This window comes from Colias croceus, chromosome 24 (assembly GCF_905220415.1).
Source record: "Colias croceus chromosome 24, ilColCroc2.1".
NCBI lineage: Eukaryota > Metazoa > Arthropoda > Insecta > Lepidoptera > Pieridae > Colias > Colias croceus.
Genome location: NC_059560.1, coordinates 5,601,889 through 5,626,134, shown reverse-complemented (window position 1 = coordinate 5,626,134; position 24,246 = coordinate 5,601,889). Strand labels below are relative to the sequence as shown.

The 24,246-nt window shown below is 33.0% G+C and overlaps 1 protein-coding gene across 1 annotated transcript in view; it reads right to left on the bottom strand.

Annotated features, from left to right (window-relative positions):
• Positions 1–23,933, bottom strand: part of LOC123702712 (cGMP-specific 3',5'-cyclic phosphodiesterase-like) — a 67,626-nt gene extending 43,693 nt beyond the window's left edge. Inside the window, exon 1 of the mRNA XM_045650497.1 lies at positions 23,737–23,933. The gene's annotated coding sequence lies outside the window, so the exon portion shown is untranslated. The remainder of the gene's footprint in view (positions 1–23,736) is intronic.
• Positions 23,934–24,246: the final 313 nt, after the last annotated feature.

Here is a 24,246-nt window from a genome sequence, read left to right as displayed (position 1 = left end):
TCGTTTTCAACTCAAGGTAAGTAGGTATTCGAAATTTGTAAGGATGGATCGATGTTTCACTCGCTAAAACAACGCCCGTTTTGGTCGGAATGGTCTGTAATCTACTTTTTACTTTACATATGAGAATCTACAAAAAGCTAATGATATCTTGTATTAAATCTTTCTATGCTTAAAAACCTTATTTCACCGTTGAATATTTTACGTGATCCTTAAGTGCTATAATATATTACATAATATGACCGCTAGTGTACATCTACACTAATATTATAAAGAGGTGATATTTTATTGTTTGAATTTAGTAGGCTCGGAAACTACTAGACCGATTAAATAATTATTTTAACATTAGAATCCTACATTATTATCCCTAGGCTACATATCCTACAAAAGCTATATTTTACGATGTTTTTATCCCGGGTCAACCCGTGCGGGAGCCGGGACGAGCGGCTAGTTACATACAATTTTAAAGCTTTGGCTATCAAAATGCCCGACTTGTCCCAGATAAATTTCTGTTCACAAGTAACATTTTACGTATTTGCATAGTAAAACTCCGCTAAAATCATATTTATTTACACGTAAAACAAACGCAAAGTTTATTTGATCGTCGAGTTTGTTTGATAGCATTTTGACACAAGTTTCCCTAGTACCACATCTTAAAGCAGTATTTTTTCCAGTGTGAGAAGATGACAGCGCTATACAGGTTGAATAGCGCCATCACGTTCCCACACGAGAAATAATACTGCTATAAGACGTCATGGGTATTTGGCATTTGCTGATCCGCTTGGTTTGCGCGTTGCGGATGGCTTCGCTAAATTGATTTGGAAATTGAGGTTTTTTATTTGATGTGTGGCGAAGGGATGTTCTAAACTAGTAAGTAGTAAATGATGGTCTGGGACGTTGTCAATAATAATTAGAGAAATTGGTAAGATTCGTTGAAGAGTTTATACATTTCATTTATTTTTATGATTTCATTGTTGCTATTGGTTTGTTGAATAATGAATATTGAAATTGTAAAATATTGAAATATAAGTTTTCAATATATCAATAACATAAAAATGTAGCCACATTAAATAATTAAATATGTTGACTTTTAGTCCAATTATAATATAAGTAGGTAGTAGGTACATAATATTATCTAGTTCAATTTTGTAATATGTGACTTGTAACATTATTTCACTTTTCAAATAGGTATAGAATAACTATTAAAACACCAAAAAGTTTCTAAAAAACGTTAAAAATCATTTATACACGTATATAGTTTACGCCTACATTATCATTTATTTAAACAATTTGCCTAGTCAAACCACTAAAAGACCCGACTGTACGAAACACATAAAATTTTTGCATCAAGTACAAACGCAAAACGATTTATAAAGGGAAGCTAGGTATTTAACAATTTACACGAACAAACCACAATGATACCGCTTGTATTTGCATAGAATATCTTATTCTTCGAATAAGATTAAGCATTGAAAAGTTTTAGCAACGCAAATCACAATATTTTTATGACTACTAGCGGTCCGCACCGACTTCGCCCTAACATGTTTACGTTTTCACTCTATAAGAACCAACCTCATACTTCAAGGAATTATTATAATAAAAGAATTAACGAAATCAGTTCAGCCGTTCTCGAGTTATGCGCTTACCAACACATTTTGCAGTTCATTTTTATATGTATTAAATTAGATCTAGGTATAATTGTGGTATAAATAAGACGACGATAAACAGCAAACTTTTCTTTTAAATTAGAGGTATTAGGCATCTATTCTCAGACATAGAAAAACCTTTCACATCGAAATTAAGATGTTTTGGAGGAGTGGTTAGAAATACTGCTCGTAACAAAAAAATAATCAAAAATATTAAAAAAATAATAAAAAAAGAAAAGTTTAAACTTTCGTACGAAAATATTACATCATTTACTGTTAGCTTACATAGTATTATCATCAAACTAGCGGACGTTCAAAAGCTTCTAACTACTCATTTAAAAGTTTATATTTAAAAAGTTATGCTCAAAGTCATTACTTATATTCACAAATACTTACAAATAAAAAATTATAATCAGAACTTGCCAAAAGTCACAATTATAAACTGCGGTAATATAATAGGTATATACTATATTCTATTATTCAAACCAGACATCACAGTTTCAATACATTTCTAAAATTACAACCCTCGTCTTTATTCCTTAGAAAAGCTTGTTAATTATATAAATTATGAGCTAACTACATTCTTTGATTAGTTTCTTTTAAAGCTCTTTTCTTGTCGTAGATCCTTGAATTTGTAAGGGATTAAACAAAAATAAATCCAATGGAAGAATCAAGAATACAATAACTACTAGCAGTCAACCAATGTAATTGGTACAGTACGATAGGAACATCGTACGCTCCGATGCGCATTACGCAATTTTGTGCATTCGCAGCTAACTTCCGAACCGCCATTTAAAGTTTGAATCGAACTGTTCACATTATTTTGTAAATTTTCCATCTACTTACATTCTGTATCATCATCTTTGTCTTATAGTGAACTAGCTTACCACCCGCGGCTTCGCCCGCTTTGTCTAAAACTTAATAAATTATATACTTACATACTAACACCTTCCTCTTGAATCACTCTATCTATAAAAAAAACCCGCATCATAATCCGTTGCGTAGTTTTAAAGATTTAAGCATACAAATAGACATAGGGAAATAGGGACAGAGAAAACGACTTTGTTTTATACTGTGTAGTGATGTGGAAGTGAATAAAAGCATTAAACATATTACAATATGTTGAGCTCTAAAAGACGTAGTACCTAGTATAACTGAGAAATAAAAAAAAAAAACCTGACTATTCCAATCTAGGGTAAACTGGATACGGAACAGAGCACCTACCTACCTACCTAATTATAATTGACGAAAACCGCGCTACATTTGTTGCCTAGCGAATTTGCAATATTTATCATTAAATTAACTAAAAAGATGGAAGCGTCGCACGTGCATATTTTCCTCATTTCGCGTCATGTATCGATAATTTATAATTACCGGGAATTGCCCTTGTGATTCATTAAGTTCAATTACCGCTTAAATTGCGAATTAATGAAGCGAAACTATTAACCGCATGCATTAAAATTTAACTAGTGATTGGCCGCAACTTTGTTTGTATTTAATGTTATTATCACTACATAGTATAGAACAAAGTCGCTTCCTCTGTCCTTATGTGTATGCTTTACATCTAAAACTACACAACGGATTTTGATTGATGATTCAAGTGGAAGGTTTTAGTAAATAATTTATTAGGTTTTATAGACAAAGCGGGAGAAGCCGTGGGCGATTGAAGAATTATATGTATTACCTAATTATTATTATATAGACTATAGATTATAGGTAATTTATCTTTAATTGTAAAAATAAAATTTGAAGCATGTAGCGGAAAGGTGTCACGCAATCGCAGCCGCAGATTGTTTTTTTGTATCTCCTCTCCAGGTAAGTATTAAAAAAAACACTCTAATAATAATCCTTGTAAATAGTTTTCAACTGAAGTGTGGAAATAAGATTTGTCACAATCAAAATAAACGAAAATTAACGCAGACGTAAAATTAAGTGTTGTTTGAGTCGCTCGTAACCCGTCTCAAACGACACTTATCTTTGAGGTGTTCTTAAGTCGGCGTTATAATGCAGTTAGCAATTTGACAAAGAACCGTTTCGTTGAGGAAATAACGTTAAGCTGGATTTCATAGTAATTACTTTTTATTGAAATTCGTTTGGATATTGACCAGGACTAAGATTTTTTTTTTAAATCATTCTAAATTTCAATTACGTAGGTATTCGAAGACAGCAGCTTTTTGAGATTAAGTAACAGACAAATATCAATTTTCATGTTTCCTCAATGCAACAACTAGGATACCCACCTTGGTATAGATGCTTAGGGTCAACGTTGTGAACGTCACTTGTATAATAAAATAATAAACAACAATGCTGTAGGTACCTACCTAAGACTTATAATCTTACTAGCTGTGCTCCGCGGTTTCACCCGCATTGCTCCGCTCCTGTTATGTTGGTCTTAGCGCGATGATATAATAATATAGCCTATAGCCTTCCTCGATAAATGGGCTATCTAACACCGAAATAATTTTTCAAATCGGACCAGTACTTCCTGAGATGAGCGCGTTCAATTAAACAAACTCTTCAGCTTTATAATATTAGTAGGTACCTATAGATTTCTAAGCTTGGGATTGTAGTACATGAAAGCATTTCAAACTCATATCTTAATATACCTTTTTACTATTTATAACATGCTTTTATCATGTACACTAATATAATATATTATATAACACGAATAACTTTTTATTCTAGTACTAATCGCTATATTAAACTAGTACATTATAAAAGGAAACATTTAAATCCACCAAGTTTACGGTCAACCCGCTTTATAAACACTATTTATATATCATTGTTTACTCTACCACGAAGTGCATAATATTATTACCATATGCGTTAATATCGCATAAATATTATCATAAGATGCACCGGCTAAAACGAGATGAAACAAATTTATTTTCGTATCACGATTGTTTGTCGCCAAAACTTTTTGGGTCAACTAAAATGGGGTAGCGTCATAATTGTAATAACAGTATAAAGAGAGGTAATAAGGTGACTATCGGGGTCGAATTGTAAATTATAGGGAACTAGCTTTCTAGCTTTCTCACGTCTTTTTTACTAGACGTCCGCGTTGTGTCATGGAACAGCCATTCCTTCAATAAATTTTTATATTTAGGTACTTCACTTCTGAAGTTTTCTTTCCGGGAAAAACAGGTTATTCTTTCAGATATTTACCAATTAAAGTTATGTTTTACCTATTAGATATACCTATATATAGATCAATAATAACATTTTGTAGATATTTATGAAAATTTTCTACCGTTTGGTCTGAGAGCGATAGTAAAAGGTATACCTACCTACTGATTCACTCTTAGATTAACATGTCCGTGATAATAAAACATACTTATAACGAGTCCTTAAAGTTACATCATCAAATTATTGTGAACTTAACTTTTTTTTTTATGCTATAGGATAGCAACCGAGCAGACACGTCGCCTGGTGTTAAGCGATACACGCCGCCCATAAGCATCCACTCCACTGGGAAGTGGATGTGTTGCTATCCTCAAAGGGATTTGGAAGGATTTAGGGAGAAGGGGCGAGGATGGGAAGGAATAAGGATAGGGAAGGAGAGGATGGGTAGGGGATGGGAAGGGTTGTGGGCCTCCGGACCCCTCACTCACCGTACGGAACGCGACAGTAAACTGTCACTATGGCGCCGATACTCTGTGAGGGTGTGGTACCTTCCCCGGTGCGAGCGTGGCGAAGTCCCAGTTCGTGCCGAAGCATGCTCGACTCCCACTTCCAAAACTGTCTAAAAATGGATTCGAAATCTCGATTTCATCTCCATTCTATTTTCCTTCCAGACAGATAGGATCAGATTCTGTATCTAAAGTCTAAACAGACTGTAATATTTTTCCATTTGCCAAGCATCGAACCTATTACCTATAAATTGTGATATCCACGTACTACAGTTACAAGGAAAACTCGCTCTAAAGATAGGATATATAAATATAAACTTAATCAATAAGGTTTCTCTCCAGAACCAGACCTTTTCCATTTCCTAACATAATATTCCATTAAACCACAATAAAAAATAATTGCCAAAACAAATGGTCGGAGTTAAGCTTTCGTCCCTTGATTTTTAATGGACCAAATAAAAATAAACTTAGTCTCTAAATGTTCCTAAAATAACGCAGATATAGCTTACACTGGGACATTTTTGATCTCTAAGGGAATATAATTGTACTGATGCTAACGAGGGAAATCATATTGAATAATTTTTCAGGAAAAAATACTATTTTATTTTATGATAAAAAATGTTTGCGTGTACTAGTTAGTGTACACACGTAAGAAGAGAAACTTCTTTATGACCTTATTTTTCAAAAAATAATTTACTATGCGCAACTTTACAGAAATACGTCGAATCACGCGTGGTAGGGATAAGAAAAAGATGGCGCGTAACGGAAAAATGTCACGCGTAACGAAAAAATGTTACACTAAATTTTTTCCAACCCCAATAAAGAAGTTTCACTTCAAATACATGGAATGTGGGTAGAGTGGGTATAAGACACAAATAAGAACATACTACCTTGTTACATTTTACTACCTATGAAATATTATTATCTACCATACCTAACTAATATTTGGCATTACTGCCAGAATAAATAGGACCATCTTGGGTAACATCGAATGTATTTACGTATTTGCTTAACTAGCTGGATCCCGCGGCTTCCCTCATGTAATACACGGGTAAAAAAATATTTATAAACTATAAACTTTAATCTATACAACGCATCTCTATATTATAAAACTTTGAACGTGTAACAACATTCATCCTCACAATAAATAATTTTTTCGATATAAGTACGATGAATAGGTATTATGGTATTATAGTTTTCAAATCGAGACTCCTTTGTAGTTCCACGCTTATTTTGTTGGATGTTGCCTTAAACAAAATATTTTTGAAGTTATCTTTAGGCGCGTTGAGAGTAAATTTTCAAAGTCACGTCATGGAGTAAGAGGATAATAATTTTGGTATCTTTGAATCTTGCCAAAGATGTTTCACTTCTGACACGTGTATCACAATTCACACACGCTCTTTTTTGTGGTAACTAGATGAAAAAAAAAATAATAGTTATGTGTAACACTTTTTTCTTCCTTGTTACCTAGAAGAACATACCAGTTGTTTCCTCATAAAGCAAACCGCAATTTTATAATGGAGGAAATATTATTAATTGATCATTCAGTATTAGGTATGGGATAGACTAATATATGCCTACTCTCTTTCTCTGTATTTACACCATACACGTAAAGGTCCTTTTGGAAATTAAAAACAGTATATTTACCTTGTTCTTTAACACTTGAAATAGATACTTATTCGTAATGGAACAAAACATATTATAGAGCTTAAATAACTTACCTTTAGAAGAAACTGGCCAAAAATGATTAGAACACATAAATCTATACGTTACTAATAATATAAATGCGAAAGTTTGAATGTATAGTCGCATAATATATGGACACAACCTACTCAATTACGCCAAACTATTGATTGGATGTTTGAACTTGAAGCATAAGCTTCAACACTGGTACATAAGTAACAAAATAACTAAAACTATTGCAATAATGCCTTTTAGGAAATATGAAGATAATTTTAATAGATAGGTACACAATACACATAATACACACAAAACAGCTTATTTTATTTATCTTTTACAAACATATAATACATTTTATTCTCCTACAAGGATAAAATCCAATAGGAATTACGATATTTATTACTCTAGGTCTAAGCCCCTTCAACATGACCACTGGGCGCTTACTCAACTATCACAATCTTCCATTGCAATTAAAACTCTATTACTATAAATTACGGTTCAAATTGTGTCAGCAAATCGTGTTTTAGCAAAGGATCAACTAATTCATATTGGCATTGGTCATAATTTCTCAATTTGTTTACGATTATTTTGTCACGGCTTTTGATAGTAATCTGTAACCTCAGAATAACGAATCCTAGGATTCGTTATTCAGAGTCTGTAACGCAATTATCTAGGTAATAAACCAGACGGTGTAGTACATTAGTGTTTTAGGTAATGGATTCGATAAATTTGTTAATACGCATTTTGATATAAAATGAGAAAAACTTCACTCAGTTAACTCCTTAGGTTAACTCACATGAGAATCATGAACTAATATATACCTAGTAGAAAGATTTAATTGTTTGTTGTAAGAGCTTCTCGACCAATTTTAAAATATTTTTCCATAAGAAACTATCTGAGGTACATAGACTGCACATTTGAATAAAATCAGTACCTATTAAATATTAATACAGTAGTAGCATGTAATAGTTAGTCATAGGATATTCATCTAGATTCTAGATATTTGGAGCGATATCACGACTAAATTTAATTAACTAAATTCAATCCACGTGTTATTCCAGTCATAATCGATATGCATATTAAATTATTGCTAAATCGGTTCAGTAATTATTGCGTCATAGTTCGGTCATAGCACTTTATATATTCGTATAAAGTTTTACACTTATATGAGTACGTATATATAAGGCTACTGGCTGTGCCCCGCGGTTTCACCCGCATTGCTCCGCTCCTGTTGGTCTTAGCGTGATGATATAAAGCCGATAAATGGGCTATCTAACATCGAAATAATTTTTCAAATGGGACTAGTAGTTCCTGAGATTAGCGCGTTCAAACAAAAAGACAAACAAACTCTTCAGCTTTATAATATTAGTAAAATAATATAAAGTATAGATTTGTGCTAATAAAGAGGGGATATTATATTACCTATTAAATTAAATTTATTTAATTGTTTGTTTCTTATTGTGTTGCTTTCATATTCTGATTTGACTGAAAAACTAGTCGATCTATTCAACAAATTATTGCAAATCATTGTACTTTTTCTGAATGTATCTGAGTAACAGATACATTCTAAAATACCATAGCATGGTTTTACCGAATTACTTAGCGATTTTTAATAAAAATGCTTTGTAAAAAAGTTTATTTCAACCAAGTTTTTCTTCAATTATTGTTTGCGAAGTTAAATATATAACCCTAGTATATTTCCGTCGATGCCTACATGGAAACAAAAAACAAAAATTTGGGATTTATCGTAAAGATTTGTCAGTCTATCCGATAACAAAATACTTCGATCAATAACAGTTTCTAGGTTTAGTGATCTCATCTCACGAGATAAGGGGATCAAATGATAAGCGGCTGTCCTTTGTCGAGGTGATGGCGCGTACATCAAAAAATAACAATAATATGTAATGTAATTGTATTCTATGTGGAAGAAAATAACCATTATAAAGATCATTACGAGAACTTAAATGGCTCTAAGTGTACAATAGTTTGGATTTGATTTTACTCATGACTAACAAAAAGTGTCCGTACAAAATGATGTTGATGATGATGATTTTTCCTACAGATTAAACACATTGATCACTTGCAATATGTATAGTAAAATCAGACGAGAAATGCGTCTCACCTATATGCCTAAAAAGGACAGGGGACTAAACGTGACACTAAAGAAAATGCAGTAGTTATACACCTAAATGTACCTACTACATATATAAATTATGTTATATATCGCAAAAGTAATTCTGAAAGAAAAACTCAACAAACTACAGGAAATAACCTGTTTCTAGGGAAAAAGTGATTACCTACAGCTTTTGTATAGCTGTCCTGACGTACAGACAATTCTTAATACATAAAATAAGTTTCATAGAAATCATCACTGAAATGAGGAAAACCAAAGGTTATTTTTTTCTAAGCTTTAACTCGGCTGAAACAGATGTTTACGTAAGTAAAGAAATATAACGATAGGAGTAAATACATAAACCCGCAATCTTTCTTTGACTTTTGATGCGAAAGAAAGGTTTTTGATACACCTACAATGTCTTCTTTACGAATAATACTCGGGTATATAATTCTGTACACGTATTAAAATTGAGATTTTCGGAATGTTTCTTTCATCGCAATATAATATTATTATGTAGATCAAGAAGAGGGTATTGGTCTTTAAAATGTTGAAAGCATTTGTATCATTACCAGTTCGTATTAAAATTTAAAAATCAGATTTTCGGAATGTTTCTTTCGTGGCAATACGTGCAGTAGTGCAAGAAGAGCATATCGGTCTTAAAAGATCGGCAAAGCACTTGTAACATCATCAATGTTGCATCTATTTATGGGCGATGGTGACTACTAAACATCGGGTGCCCACCTGCTTTCCTTACTCTGGTATAAATACGTGAGGGGTCATAAGTATGTGAGTATCAAAGTTCGACCATCCAGCGATTCTAGTTAAGTATTGCCAAAATTGCCTGGGATACGTGTATCAACTCTCAAAGATAAGCGTGCCTACTGCGTACCTAATATAGGTTAGAATATTAACGTATGTTGCCGTTATCAAAGCCATAACCGTAACCTAAACGCTTTATCCTTCAGTTCCCTTATATCCAACAAATTATAGTTTAGGGCAACATTCGTGTTTAATTATTCGGTTTGAATTCTGTGGGGATACACAGATAATGAGATTATGTAGACACTCGTAAAGTGTACCTCTGCGTATCCTTACCCTATAGACCAGCCCCCCTAGCTAAGTGGCTTTCTGTTAGCGTAGCGTTCAATAGAATAGACTACGAATGTATGAGATTGACGTAAGCTGAATATACGTTCTACAGCTTACGTCAATGTCATTCATTCGTAGTCTATTCTATTGAACGCTACGCTAACAGAAAGCCACTTGGATAGGGGGGCAGATATATCCCCAATTAATTCATTTTAGGAGAAGCATAAACGTTTTTTAAGGGTCGAAATACTATAAGCTACGTAGTTTGTAGATACACCGGAACAGAAGTTAAAAGATTTATAGAAGTATTCTAGCATTATAAAAATTAAAATGTAAAATTGACATGAATTTAAAATAACTGCAGGGTGTCTTGCCGCGTCTTCTCTGTAGAAACTGCTTTCGGAACTGATGGTAAATGGTAAAACTATGTTATGATCGTTCAAAGGATCTCCTAAAAGAAGTCTATTGAATAAATAAATTCAGTTTGCGTTTGAAACGTCTTAAAATATATGTTAATGGGGAAACAAGAATAAAGAAACAATGTACCTAATTAAAAAGTTTGTTTATTCGTACATTTTAGTTATTCCCTGTTGAACACAAACAAACCGTAAAACCGTTTCTCTTACAGCGGTTAAATATCTATAAATAAAACGCTATAGTACGCCCCAGACTGCCGTAAATAATATAGTTTTTCTGCAAGGGAAAATGGAAAGGAATACAATATAGTTATTGTTGTTGTGCTTCTGTCGTGACATGATGTTCACAGTGGGATAGAACATGTTATTTGTAAGGTTCTTGGGGAAAATTACAAATAAACCAGATAAATAACAGGAAATAATCGCTGTTATATATATATGTGTTTTATTAATTCAAGCCAAAATTTTACACTAATTTTAAAGAGTATTAGAAAAAATAATGTGTGAATGTGTACATTTACTTAATTTATCAAGCAAAAAAAAAAAAACTTATCGGATCTGGTCAGCTGAATAGGTACAAAATATAGACTACCTACTTCTTACGAGTGACAGTTTTCAACCAGTTTTACATGTAATTAACCTGCATCAAAAATAAATAAAAAGATAATCGTTATTAAATTGAACAGTTAAATTGTACGACAATATGTGAAAGCGCAATAGCAGAGAGGTTAAGGTCTCCAACTTGTACAAAAGGTCAAGAGATCTGGACGTACGAGCCAAAAAATAATTACCACTTTCGATTTGCAAACTGTACTTATATTAAATACCTCAATTAGGAATGGATGTAATGATGAAACCAATTAAGATATAAATTTAATTCACACAACAAAGTACATTCGGCTTGTGTGGCAGAAAATGGTCTTAATTTTAATTGAATGGTCGTTGGCTACCTATATCTAGCTTGTCACACAAACGTTTTTCTTTTACGTAAATATCTATAATTTATCGAATTGAAAATCTACTTAACTAACTTACTGATGTCCACCCGAAGACAAAAATTTTGTCAAAATCCTTTCCTTCCTTTTTTGATATAGTACCTACGTATTACTCGTTTATAAAAATAGGTAAAAATGATGAAGAATATGAATGCTGATGATTAAAGGCTATTCATATCTGATTTCTGTTTTATAAATGAAAACATTTTGTACATTATAAACGCTGACATTTAGCCGAGGCTCAAACAAAATACTGTTCAAAGAAATTACAAATTATATTATGAGAGAAAATGACGTCTGACTTTTAATTACCTACTCTTGTTAAGGGGGGTTAGGCGGTCAGCGAAAATTCAGCTATTCGGGCCTGAGGTAAGCGGTGAGGGGGTCCGCGTTTAGTATGGAATCAACGTGCTCGAAACTAAAAATCGTAAGCGCCATTCACATTTTTATCAAAAAGTGAATGAAAATATTTAGTATTTTCTAAATCTAAAACAGTCACGAAATCGAGAAGGTAAATGCCTATGTACTTGTGATTTTATACGAATTATTATCGTAAAATACGGTTGTAATGAGCATTTAAATGATATTTTAGAGGTAACTTCAGGATTTTTTTTATCGAGCAAAATTTTTCCAATCGTGTTTTGGAAACAGTCATCCCATCACACATACGTCCTGTAATACATATTAGAAATTTCAGTGCGAAAAAACCTCAATATTTTCAATTATAATTTATAGCTCATAGAAAACAGTCCATTTTTCCGTGTTCACCTACTAAGGGCCCTTAACCTTGGCCAATGGAAATTTGGATAGATTTTTTTTTTCTTTTTATGAATCTTTACGTAATGATGCAAAATTATGAATGAGGAAGCGAAGTAAATAAAAAAGTGACTAAAACATTTTTTGATGCTACTTAAAATGTAAATTCAAAAGAGATTTGAGGCAATAAGAGTCGACAGTAGATAATATTATTAAAAAATATATATTTGCAAACTTAATTAATTTTAATGCAAATATAAAGTACCTAGGTAATATAAAATGAGAGCTACTAAAACCTTTTGTTTTGTTTAAATATGAACAAAAAATTAAATATTTATTTTTATTTTGATAACTGTATTTTTTTAATAATTCTTGAACAATGAATGAATATGATGATGACTATCCTATTTATTAAATACAATTATTACATTTTGTAGGTACTTGTTTAAATGTCCGTTATAATCACCATAATATAAACATATTAAGCTTTGATTAATAATTGTTTACATTCATGCATCAAGAAGGTACCTACCTAGTACCTACCTACATGAAAAAATAAACACAGTAAGCGATTTTATAAGCTTTTTCATTCATTGTAACTCAAAACCGTAAAAAAGACATACGTTTTACGATACACATGCCTACCTGAATCGATTTATAGCTCCCTAGAGATCGGAAAACCGATAAAGTACCGTATATCGAAATTTTACACCACACAGTTACAAGAGTTGTTAAAATAAACGATTTTTCCATGTTTTAGAAAACATTTTAACGCGACCCGACGCGGACGGCGCGACTAACGAAACTTTTAGGGTAAAAGTATTTTAAATGTTCCTTGTTGAAAAAACTTCTTGGGGTTTCGACGTATATTTTTATAAATCAACTTTATTTCAAATGTAAATACGAAATTATGAATATTAAGTTTTCTTGCTTTTATTGTATAAATTGAAAATTTTTTAAGAACTTATTCAAGTTGGTTAGTTAATGTAGCAATATTTTGTATAAAATAATATTATACAATGTATAAACCACCGGGAAGGTATACAGGGTTACAGGAAAAGTCGATGTAGATCCGTTAAGGGCATGTAGTACACATCATTTCTGAATGATTTCACTATGTAACCTCCCATCCTAAACTTAACCGTTTTCGAGATATTCGAGTTTTAATTTTTTTTATGAAAATGCCCAATTTTTCGGCTATTCAATTGAATATTTTGAATTTTTTTGACTCTTATGATTATTTTTTTGGTTTTTTACATAAAGAATGAGATGCTTAATTACCTCAATGACTAAAATTGCACGTAAGTTAACTAAATAGGTCATTGTAGACGATCGAAACTTAAGAAAATAAGTAGTTACAAATATTAAAAAAAATATTTTTCTTTTCTGGATATCTCAAAAAATTATTATGGCACTTGCTCTGCAGATGTGCTTAAAAACATCTACATTTTATTAGCTATCCAACGAGGTACAACACTCTAGGGTATTTATTAACCTCAAAGGTGAAACTTAGTTTCTAAGGCTACATGGCAGTCAGAATAAATAGCCCTTATTTAAACTAATTAATTTGACTTAAGTTCAGCATCATCATTTCTGTGTATGTATCGATGCATTTGCTGCTTCTTTTTTCAATTGAGAGGCGCATTTTTTCAGTACCTAAATGTGCAGGCAAGCTACTTTGCATATAAAACTAGCTGTTCCCCGCGGTTTTACCCGCATTGCTCCGCTCCCGTTGGTCTGATGATATATAGCCTTCCTCGATAAATGGGATAGCCCATTTATCGAGCTATCCCATTCGATCGAGATAACACCGAATCAATTTTTCAAATCAGACCAGTTGTTCCTGAGATAAGCGCTTTCAAACAAACAAACTTTTCAGCTTTTTTAATTAGTATAGATTATACATGTGTGGAAGCGGGTAGACTAAAACTTAACCAAGTATTTACTTTTAATATCAAGCATAGAAGTGGCAAAAATTTCAAAGCCACCCCGTAATTAATCAACCCTCTAAAAGACAAGCAAGATAGACCCAAAAAGCGCAAAACCTACTTCAAATAAGAGTGATACATTCATACCTCATGACCTGGTTGTAAAGAAAACATTAATGTTTGTTTAGGCCATCGACAAAGCGTCAACACAATATACCTTTTATGTGGACACGGGTAAGTGTAGCATGTTAAATGTTAGATTTAAGGCTTGTTTATTTTGGAGACAATTACGTGTAAATTGGAGTATGGTCGTACACATTGAAGTAGTATCTACTTGTAAGTGTAGAGATTTCTAAATTAGCAACATAGATCGCATTGGACGAGTTCTAATAAACGGAGTTTTATAACTACAAACTTCACTTCCCATTTTTACCCTGTACTTCTCAAAAATCCTTCTTAGTGCCCGCCCACATTTATAAGAAATGCATAGGTTTAGGTATAGGAAGGAATATTAAAAATTTCTAAACCAAGTATTCCGGCTATGAATAAGTCGTAGTCAGACATTCAATTAGTTGTACTTTTCATATTATAATCATCGATATTTCCAAAACGGTTTATTATTTAAACTGTTGTTATTATAAATCTGGACGCATGTAATGTTAGAGATAAGAGGCTTCTTTTGTCACGTAAACCAAACTCGATTGAAAAGAAATGGGAAATAGATTTTTTATAGCAAACATTATAGATAACGTAAAGGGTACGTGAGCAAAGAAGATAGCTAGTCGTAAAACATTAATCAGAGGAAAACATCAGCTGATCCTTTTGTGTATGAAAGAAGATTAAGTTGAAGCATTTTACGATTCGTAGAACAAAAAACCCAATTTTATAGTTTCCGTCATTGTAATTAATTTGTTAAAAGAAGGCCTTTGAATAAGCCAGTATTAAAGTTACTAACTGCTCCAGCTAAAAAGATGAAACCATAGACATGGAAATTTAATATTTGAATTCATGATTAGTATTAGCTAGTGTTAACTCGTACACTAAATCAGCGAAGCCAAACAAGGATATCCTAACCTACTTAGACAAAGAAAATGTGCTAAAAGCTCTGTTTATTACACATACTTAAACACCAAAATACTACCTACAGTGACACTTAATATAAAATGCAAATTTAGTGGAACGGAGAAAATAGAGTTGCAAGAGGTTACGTGAAGAATATTGTGTACCTAGTAGGTTCCTATATCTTAAAATATAACTGGCTGACTGATCTGTATTGATAGGTCAACACAGCACGTGGCACAGCCCAAATACTTGACCGCTCGGGCTGGAATTTGGCATGCAGATAGCCACTATGATACAGCCTGTAACTGCTACGAAAGCATTTCAATAAATCGTACCGTCAAGGGGATAAAAAAGAGTATGAAAGATTGTACCATGCTAGTTTATTTAGACCAGACCTGAAGCGGCTGGTAAATGGCAACTGCTATGATTGTGAGATATATTATGAGGTTACATAAGGTATATTAGGGGAGCGAGAAACCGTTATTAGAGAGGCTTTCCGATAATATACACAGTGCCGCTTTATAAGACTTAGCTTGGAAGCAGAGGCTGACTGTATTAAATGTTTATGAACTGTGTTGTAAACATTGTCTCTCAAAGTTGGTAAAATTGAAATCGTTCAAGGACGGTACGGTGTTCTTTTATAAAGTACGAGTTCGGTTTCAAAAACAAATAATTGCTTGAAGTTTTCATTTCGGAAGTTTAATTCACCTTTTGAATATTATTTTACTACGCACAGACAACATTTGAGACATTTGAGAAATCAATGCATAAAATAATGTAGTATTTTTAATTATTTTAAACGACATTTATGGCTGTTTTACCGAAGCTACTGGACATTACTGGCACAATAATTATTCTACACTTCAACCTGAATCAAAAATAAAAATAGAAAGCGTTTATTTGCCACCATTTAAAAAAATATAAATCTTAATAGTCTAACACACAGAACAGAAAAAAAAGATAGCAATGGTGGCAAAAAGGACTCCCCATCAGCAAAGCAGCAACCATAAAATAAAGTATTGTTGCACTGATTTTCCGAGGAGACCACGTGACTGTACAGATGCTATTTACTGTGAACAGTTTCATAGCCTTATGTACCAACGAGAACTGTGTGCTTGATGTACCTAGTAATATAAATATGTTTTACTTTTTTTTGCTTGGATTACAATCTCATTTTAGCTTCACAGCTTATTGATGTAGATGTCACTTACCAGTTAACGTTCCTTCTCCTTTAGTGACATTGGAACTTATTTCAACATGAGTTGGCACATATTTTGGGCGTCAGCGTTACTATTCGAAGTGGTTTGGCTGTATTCAGGGTATCCTTACGACATGTGTCGAACCCAACCGTTAATATTGTTAGCAAAACTAAACGTGTTGTCATCATACATATTGCAAGTGAAACACTATTGTAAGGGTTTTCTTTAACAATAAATTATAGCTTTGTACAATTTGCGTTTCATTGCAAATTCATCTTCATCACGATTACGATAATAGAGTAAGTTTGACCATGAAAAAGTTGAAACTTTTTTTATATTAACATTTTGAATACGTCATAAATCAATCTACATTCTCACAATAAATAAAGGATCCTATACACATATCGATAGTATTAACATTATCTTTCGGCACTGAAGGGAAAATAAATCCAGAGATACAGTTCAAACAATTGGTAAGCAAATATTTGTTTGATCTCGGGTTTGTGCACTGTGATACTAACCTTTGAGGGCTTATTCGCTTTGATACTATCCTGGGTGACAGGATAGACGTAGAAGACAAATGATTCTGTTTTTGTGGTGATAGGTTAGAATAGAAAAGTTAGCATTATATCCTTTTGTGGCTGATACAGAAATTAATTATAAAGGTATCACAAAAACAAATTTCTATCTGCGAATCTGCTATCGATGCGAATTTTGTAATTTTGATAATTTCACTGTTGAGATAATGTTGCTACTTGCGTTGTTACTTGTCATGGAAGGCATTTCATAGGTCCACTTAATTAGATCTTTTAAACTTATAACTATGTATGAAGATTTACCAACTCGAGATTTGAATAAATTTAATTATAAACATCTATACATATAATAAATCTGTAGAAGGGTCAATTCTGTACATTGAAAATATTGAAAAAATAAATAGCAGGGGGTGTTACTGGATCGATACCAAACCCAAATATGTGATTAAAAAAATTTTTGTCTGTCTGTCTGTCTGTCTGTCTGTCTGTCTGTCTGTATGTGAAGGCATCACGTGAAAACTAGCGGTTCGATTTCGATGAAACTTGGTATAATTATACCTTATTATCCTGGGCGTAAAATAGGATACTTTTTATCCTGGAAAAATACGTAGAAAAAAATTAATCTTAATTTTTCAGTTTTATCCATAGACGTTGTTCCGTAGAACCGCGAACACACGTTGCGTATTATTATAGGCCTAGCCGTATTTGGGAATTGGGTCCAATAGATATTTATAAGATTTTATTGTCAGAGGTACCTACTCAAAATGGAGAAATAAACCATCCACGTGAAGACCGACATCCGTAATAAACACTCTACTTACTAACTCAGCCCCCGGAATCACAGACACAATAGAAAATCTATTGTGTCGTGGTCCGATCGGGCCGCTCGGGGCTCAATGGGTTAAAAGAACACACCACCGCTCGTATATATTTTAGCAAATAAAAGAACTCGCAAAAGGTTTTTGATATCATTGTTTTTGTAAATAATTTTAATTTCAAAGGCTGGCAAGTGGCAACCAGTGTTGATGTTTATCTGATAACGTATCATTATTTCGAGCAAATATTCTTATCTGGCATTGTGAGTGACACGTAATTTTACCTTTGTTTACGTTCTTTATGATTTGTTTTGTGGGTTTGTCCGTGTGTTTTTAATTGGGGTATAAAGTGTTGGATCACAATGCATAAATTTAAACAGCATAGGTAGGTGCTGTACTTACTTATGTTCACTTACTGAAATAAAGATATTTATTTCATAAGATTATTTTTCGGATTAAATTTTAACATTGAATAAGCCTTCACTCGCGATAAAGTTAAAGATGATAAATAATATTCAAATTGATTGGTTCGGCTCAAATTAAATTAAAAAACAATCTTAACGATATGTAGGTTTAGTACAGTAGATACTACGGTCGGGAACTATTGGTTCGATTTGAAAAATTCTTTCGGTGTCCGTAAATCACGCTACGACCAACAGGAGTGAAACCGCACGGAACAGCTAGTAAATTATACATAACATCCCTAAAAAAGCTATATCATTGATATTCATATACCAAAATAGAAATAATATAAACTACTAACAACTCTCGATAAAGGGACTCCCTTCGGAGTTTATAAAGAGTAGAACAAATTAGATTATTGAGATGGATCGTGAGTGGCCTAGTTGATCAAGGGCAAAAATAGGGATTTAAATAGTAATTCGTATCTATTCTTCGATTTGTGATACTTTTAGGTAGAGGACGGGATACAAATAAATATTCTGCCAATCAAAATAATTTGCCAATAAATAGTATTCTTATACAATTCTCAATATCAGAAAATGGTCACTAAAACTATTCCTGTTTAAATTTATGTTTATTTTCTATCTTTATACGAATAAGTAAGCTAAGATGTTGATTGCTATCACCCATTAAAATTCGGTTAGTCCCGCTATGGTATGGTCCCGGTATGGCACCCTCTTAAAATACCTATCAAAAAGTCCCGCTATGGTACCCATCTTTTAGATCTACGTTAGACAATAGAAGGTACAACTGAAAAGAAAAGTGTATCTATTAATAAATACTTTTAGGAGTGTATCAATAAAACGTCTGTTTGCGATATTAAATCAGTCTTTTATTAATTACCTATTAACTACCTTACCTCTTCTTTAATTACCTAGCTAACTTATTTGACAGAATTGTAGGAAAACCATAGGGTTTTCCATACATCCATAGGGCCGAGCACATAAAATTGCGCAGTTTGAAAAATATCATATTTTGCCGGTTTTTCTTTGATCATAAAATAAACCCCAGTGTTTCACAATAAACGCAAATCTAAAAATATCTCATCAGACATCGATCATTTACAAAGACTGTCAAATAAAATAACCCTCCTCGCAGTCAGGTAAACATCGATCCAAACAATCCCAAATGCAATTCGCAATTCGTACAATCTATCATTATGATAGACATTAAACTTTTATCTCTTACAGACAATACAGTAACGACGCAATCAAAAACACATTGAATACCTGGTGTAAGTTAGGTCACAAGGCCGATTTATATATAAACTTCTGTATGGAATACATAATAGGTATATACATAATCATTATATTATGATAGATGATATCTAAAAAATATAGTTACCTCAAAAGCTACTTGTTTAATTTCAAACTTTATTTAATGTTAAAAAGCTTCTCTTTTTTATAAAGGCATAAAGTTAATTTTATATCCTTTGACGTACAGTTTTTTCGCTGATATTTTAACATTTTTTTACGCAGATAGATTGAAAATGAGATTTAAGAACAAACCAAAATTCCCACATAACAATGTAAAGTTGTTCACAACTAATAATGCAAAATGGCGCTTGTGGTTAACCAGGGTGACATGACGACTGTCATTTCCCTTTACTTGTCATAAACCAAAAACATATTATTTAAATAGAGCTCTATCTAATTATTAAAGCTAATGCTTTTTAACACGCTTTTATTAGCTTCATCTGTATATTTATTATATTGTGCGGACGTAGGTAATTCTCATTTATTATATGGACTTTGCACACTTTCCAAGGATCGGTACCTAAGAGCTAGTGCGCACGAGCAACTTTGTCTCCGCAACTATTTTGTCTCTCCCATCAATTGTATGGGGAGTTGCGTCGCTACGTGCGCGCACTTTCATACTAGCCCATGGGTGGTAGAAACAAAATCGTTGCAGAGACAAAATAGTTGCGGAGACAAAGCTGCTCGTGCGCGAGCATCCATCCAACATACCTCTAAACATCCAATAATTTCATGGCTTTACGCGTGTTTTTTTTTTTAATTTAAGTTATTAACTATTAAATATTTATTATTACTTAAACGTAGGTATTACAGTTGCCAAACAAGCTCGTGGAGCCTATTCGTGCGAGTCAACCGCCCATAGTCATTTAAAGAGGCTTCTGCAGATGCGTTGCCGACTTTTTGAACTGAAGGTAGACTCTTCTTGAAGACACTGATGCTGATTTGTTGCGATATGTCGCCGGAGGAAGGGTATTCCATAACGTGGTAGTGAGTGGTAACTTGCATCGTAGACGTACCTACTCATTATTCACTAGTTGCCAAAAATGTCTCGAACTCAAATAAATACCTAACTAAGATTTTGTGAAGATGGACCTATAAAGCCGATTCAAACACCGCGACACGATAATTTGATAAACATACCTACCTTAGATACTACGTCTTTATAATATAGGTAGGTATGTCGTGCATTAGGTCTACATGTACCTAAGTAGGATGGAGGAAGGTAGGTATGATAATTATGAAATTTGTATACTTACAGTGCAATTAAAATCTAGTACTCAACTGTTCACATTTTTTCATTTACAGATCAGGTTCTTTCCGAATCTTCTCTGTGGAATCTGCTTTCCGAACCGGTGGTAACTAAATGTATTTTGACGATTGAAAACATTTTTTTACTTTTTCTTGAATACGATCCAGCCCTACAACATCCACCGGTCTTGTTGAACATGAAACTATCGAAATGTGAATAATTTTATGAATAACATACCTAGGTAGGTAAGTACTGCCGAATGTCTCGGCTCCGCCCAGACTGACCCGGGAAAAAATATAGCCTTATCAGTTATCTTAGGTAGGTAGGTAGTTTGTAACGGTAATTTCATAATTTTTAAGCGAACAAAATATCCTCATTACATTAGATACCTAGGGTCATTGCGCCTGTTCGCGTCCACATGCCTATTCGCGTCCATTTTGCGGACATCTTTTAGAAAATTCACGAAAATAAGTATACTTTAAGTAAAATTGTACTAGGAAAAATTTCCGATAATACCTCAATATATAAGAGACATGCACACATATTCAAAAAAAGCCTGCGCACCGCCTATCCTATTTAAAAAAAATATTTAATTTTGGCTATTAAACGAAAGAGCTAAAACGCGCGGAATTTTGAGAAAAAAATAGTGCGCAGCGTCGCGTTCGACGGTAAGTATCTTATTGTTAAATGTGAATTTTTGAATATGTAACTGTTTCTTTACTTTGCTAACAAAACATGGAATAGTATGGATTATAAATCAGCTTATATCTTTTACAATTAATAGCTAAAATAAGGTGGACGCGAATTACTACATCGAATTTGTACAACTTCCATTTTGCGTCCACGGTGGGCGCAAACTATACCTATAGTGCATAACAATAGAACATGTTGCGTCCACATTGTTTTTCATTTCATTACGTAGCAATGAATTGTTTGTTAAAATATGTATTTAAAATAGATTGTAAATTTTTGACTAAGACTACAAGTTGATAATTTAAATTTTCATTCAAATTAGCAAATTTTTATGCTATTTTTTCATTTTATAGTGGGTATTCTAAGAATGAGACTAGTATCTTTGAGAATGAGAGTCAATAAGTCTGTAGTTAAGAAAATAAACAAAAAAGAAATTGAATAGAAACTAAAAAATAGGGTAGGTAGGTAATCTTAATAGAACTGATTATTATTTATTTACATAACGTAACTTTGTTTTTTGTTAATTTTTAGTTCTAATAATAATGAGAAGATAAATATAAATAAGTTTTTCCAGTTTCCTTGCAGTGAATGTTGATTTTAGGGTTCCGAACCTCAAAAGGAAAAACCGGAATCCTTGTAGGATCACAGACCCTTTTTCTCAGTAACGCATGGAGGTATAAATCTGAAATTTATATTGAATAGGTACTCAAGTCTATGGTCCCTTGAAGCAGTGAAAAAATCAAACTTATAAGCCAAAGTAATCAAAAGATACAGCCGTTTATGCTGCAAATTTTCGCAAATTTCGACATTCGCAAGGGAATCAAAACCTACAGGGTATTTTACGTGAACACAGACACTTGAAGTTTGGTACTAAGCAACGTCTTATAGCACAAATAAGGGAAACATTAAAAAATAATCATTTGCAGTTAAAACATATGAAAAAAAAACAGGTTAATACGGAACCCTCGGTGTGCGAGTCTCACTCACATTTGACCGGTTTTTATTAAATAACTATATTCGTAAATAAATAATTTATTAAAATCTAATTTTTAATTGCATTTATCTGATAAAAAATCACCCAATACACTCTTAATTCCTTTTCTAAGCTGGTGGACGCGAACTGGTCCACAGGTGGACGCAAACTGGAATTTTTGGACGCGAACTGGGTAAAACGCCTAATTCTGCTATTTGTCTAGATAAATAAAAACCACATGATATTTCCAAGACAATTGAAAGTAAATCTTAAAATAGACTATGTAATGAACACGTTACATAAATTTTGCGTTGAAATTTGTTCTGGAACATTTTTATTTTCTCCTTCAAAATTTCCAACTGCACTAAGTGGACGCGAACTGGCGCAATGACCCTACCTACCTACAATAGAATCTGTTTAATTTGATGATGACAAAAAATTTTATGAACGCGGCCAAACCTTATCAAACTTACAACAACAGGACAAGTGAATCTTTACCAAAAAGAAACACAAGAAATTACAATAAGATTTTCATTACCATAGATATTCGTTATTAGCTTAAAAAATAAAAACGCCATTTAACATTTTTAATTACACAGGCTACTAATTTCAGAGAAGTAATAAAAGAAAAGCGCTTGGATAATTTTAGCCAATTTTAGCCATTCGTGCAAATTTTGTTCTTTATTCAAACTATGAAATTTTTAACTTAGGTACATAATTGTTAACAATAGTTGTCTTTAATAATCGATTCGATGACATACCATAATAAGCACCACTTGAATTTAAATCGTTTATTACACTATATCGTAATTATTGTACCTAGTAGGTGATATAACCACAGTCCACAATATATCGGTCACTCAGATCTTGTTCTTCATAGACCATATACAGAGAACGAGGCTAAACAAGTACTTACTTTAATTATGTAATAAGACAACTGTTATCATTGAGATCAATATTTACGATCGAGTCATAAACACACGACATTTTTACGAACAATCATCTTTATTTGATTAATCCTGGATACCTAGCTTATAGCTGAAATAGCGCATACATATTTTTATGTCGGCACTAACTAAATGCTAAACGTGTTTTCTAAATGTTAACGGCATTTAGTAAAAACACAAAGAAGTCGATGCGTTACCCCTAACAAGAGCAAGGCAAGAGTTCAATTTCCATTTTAATGGCTCACATAAAAGGCAATTACTTAAAGGTAACAATAAAACGATTGATACTTACTCGCTGAAATGCCCAACAGCAATATCGTATTACGGGGTGGAACTGAATCGCATCAAAGGCCACACAAAACAATAGTTGGGTCACAATATATCACGCACTGAGGATTATATTTTTGATAGCACACGTTTTTATAAAGGATTTAAGTTAAAAGGACACGCGGTTGGGGCAGCGCACGGACGAGCGTTATCCCCCTACGACGGTTGGAAGCGGACTTATATAAAAGTACTCTGTGGGACTGAGCGAAACGAAGGCTCGGTTTTGAGGTGAACTGAGCCAATCGCGAAGCACCCCCCCTGCCGCGCCGCCCGCCCAGGCACGCCGGCTGGGAAAAGGGACATAGATTAGATAAGTCAGCTTTACGTAGATAGGGCGTTAGATATTTTGAAGCATGATGATGAAATATTCTGTTGGTTTAACGTGATTTCAATTATACATGATTGAATCTTCCACGTTTAATTTAAGAGAATATGTCGTCATACAGTGTTAATATCCTATATTCAATTGTAAATA